A 3,336-nucleotide genomic window follows, 5' to 3' on the forward strand; every position below is an offset into this window, starting at 1 on the left:
AGTAAAGGGGAAGTAAAAGCAGTAAAGATGTTGATGTTGCTAGTGTGAATAGATCCAACTTCAGCAGTAGAAACGAGCTTGCACTAAGCAAGAAATAATCCTTATTTATCTGTTTTACAGAACCACTTTTCAGAGAGGAACCACGCTTTATTTTTTTTCCATTTGGTTTAGTAGTACATGTTTTTGCTTCAGTTGACATTGGCAAATGTGGCTGGATGTATTGGCAAAGTTGTGCTAATCAATCACCATTAAGACAATGATTTTCAGCTGAGGAACAGGAAATTTGGGGTAATTACGATGCTGATAACTACCACCACCACCACCACCAAATGTAAAAACCACCACAAGGCTTTAAGGACAAAAATGGAACTGATGCCTCTCTGTCACATATTACAGTTTGGAATATCTGCTGAGCAAAGATTTTTACCTGATCCTTTTTACTTTTTTTTTTTTTTTTTTTTTCAGAAGCTGTGTTAATTATTACAGCTGTGTTACCACCAGAGGCAATCAAACTGACCCTTTGGTGGGTGTGGCCCCACATTGTTTTCTGTGGCTTAAAACAAAGCAGTGAAAGACATTCCCCTTTGCTAATTTTCCAATGTGTTTCTGGGAAATCAGACCATGAAGTTTGCCTGAAGAAATTGTTTCGATGTGGCTAAGACCCTTGTTTACGTGTTCTCAATTAAGGAACCCTTAATAAGCTGTTCCATTTGTACACGGATTGCCCAGAGAGGGTATTTTTACCCTCTTTGGGAAACTTTGGCAGCAGGTAATGTATTAAATCATTGGTTTATAGTTCAAGGGTAAAACTATTGGAACTGAAAGATCTGATATTGAGAAAATGTATATGTTTAACTCCAATTCTGTTTTGTTTTAAACTTAGGTTTTTAGTCTCATTGAGAAATGAGTGCCAGTGTTAGTTTTGTTACTTTTGGACACATTAGAAAAAATTGAATTGAACATTCAGTAAAAATTAAATTGAAAAATTAAAAAAAAAGTGAAAAAAAATACAACAAATAAGCTTTAGTATAAAGCGTTTGCTATCCCTAGGAAAGAGATCTGAAGTATTCTCAGTGGGTATTTCTGTGGTACTAGTCTTAGAAGCAGACATTGAATTAGTTGCCTTTGATGTTGGTGTTATCTGTTTATCCTTGAATCAGTTCTGCAAGTTTAGATTTCCTTCTTAAACCTTCAGTGTGCAGTGTGTCTGCAGCTCAGCTTATATCCTTTAACAGAGTAATTTACTATTCTGCCCACAGTGGCATCAGTTACAAAGCAGACATTGGTCCAGTAATGACGTGACTGGCAACTTACTAGAGCAAGGCATTAAAATATCCATCTGCTTTTGATTGCTTGCAGGATGTTCTTCATCTGAACTAGGGAATAGGCACTCATTTTTAGTTTTGAATTGTCCATTTACTGCTGTAGGGGAAGCTGCCATCCCTGAGTGAAAACTGGAGTCAGCCCATGAGGAACCAAGAAACAGATGAGGGATGGACAAATTGAAGGATTAAATCCTTTCCTTCTTGCAACACAGGGTGAAAATCCCCTGGAAGTTAACTCTGACCAGTCTGTATTAGCTTCAGTGCAGAGCTGCTTTCCCAGTTAGCGATGCTGCTGCAGGAGCTGCAGCGCATCTGAGATGGCAGTGATATGGGCCCAAAATTGGTAACAGTGACTGAAGGTCTGAAGGCTCTGCACAACACAGCCTGATATCTGGCCCCTAGTGGGTAAGCACGTGTGTTAAACTCTGGGAGCAGGAGCTCCTGCAGTGAATTAGTCCCCTGTCTCAGCTACAGCAGAATTAATTTTGGAAGGCTCTCTTAGCTTTCCTTACCGTGCACATGGTTACTTTTGTTCAATGTAGAGTGTTAATTCCCTCTCCTCCCTTCTGTGTAGCGCCGATGTGGTGATTAGGTTATCAAACCAAGTTAGCTGATGGGAAATTTATCTAAGCTGTAGTTTGCATTTTGGGTTTTTTTTGTGATGTCTGGAATTGGTGGAGATAAAGCATGGGCTTTATTTTCTGGACTTCATTTTACTTGGGTGACTTTTGACAGTCTGGATCTACAGACTTAACTGTCTAGCTCTTAAAAATATATTTGTTAAGGGAACATTTAGGAATGTTAGCTTAATAGCTATAAGATTTCTGTGTAGAATAGTCAGGAAAGAAAAGAAAAACACTGCACAGCTTTTTTTTTTTTTTTGTGAGAACAAGAATTTTCTGAAATGAAATTATACTGATGATGTCGGACCACCAGAGGGCACTCTGGCTCTTTGAGTGCTCTTTAGTCAACTTTTACTGGTAAGGGCTGTAAAATGATAATAAAACCTTAAGAGGAAAATACTGATTTATTTCTTGTGGAACAAATAGGTATCACTTTTCTTGCTTATCAATAGTCTTCTCACTATCTTGGTATTAACTATGCACAAAGATATCACTGTTTTTGGAATGCACTTGTAAAATGTTAAAATGGGAAGATGCAGCATGCATGTTTTCTGACAGTTAGTTTTTGGAGATGATTTGAAACCAAAAGACTTTTCCAGTATATCAGATATTTTTCTTAACATTGTAAGTCTGATAATTCTATCAAGTAAAATACACATAAACAACAGGTCGGATGGTGGTGTGGTTTGTTGTTTTTTTTTTTTTTTTTTTTAAATTTTCCTTTAAAGACATCTGCCAGTAAGCTCTGATGATTACTTCACTCAAAAAGCAGCCCATCTGAGTTAACACAGAATGGTGTTTAGGATTTGCCTCCATACGTATTGGGCCATCTTATCATTTTTATAGAAGTAGCATATTAACTGAGAGATCAGAAATGAATACATCAAATGTTCATCCTTGTGCTTTTGTTCCTGTGAGTTTCAATACGGATGATTTTTGTCGGAGCTGGTGATATGCTGAACACTGATCACAATTAGTTTCTTCTAATGAAAAGGGTACTGTAATAATGAACCTTTCATAGCCTTTCTCAATTTCTCTCAGTTTGTCTCTGTTTTTAGACCTGGTATGGACCCTTCTGAAGAAATTTTGCTAACAGTGTTTTCCTTCTGCAAGTTAAACCTGACCAGATTCCCCAATAATAACACTTTTGACTTTTTTCTTCCTCTGTTTTGCAGTTCCCCTCTGTCATTTAAGTGAAGGCAGCTAATTGTTTAGAGTTGACAAAATGATAAAAAAATGTCCCTATTTCACGTGCCTTTGACCACTGTAACTTAAGAAAATGATTGTAATAAGATCACTGCAATCTCATAGTCCAAAAGTCACATAGCTGGAGTGTATGACACATGTTATTTGGCTGTTCCTCCCTTTAAGCAGAGCATTGCCTACAC

Source organism: Charadrius vociferus, unplaced genomic scaffold (genome assembly GCF_000708025.1).
Source record: "Charadrius vociferus isolate BGI_N301 unplaced genomic scaffold, ASM70802v2 scaffold159, whole genome shotgun sequence".
NCBI classification, from domain to species: domain Eukaryota; kingdom Metazoa; phylum Chordata; class Aves; order Charadriiformes; family Charadriidae; genus Charadrius; species Charadrius vociferus.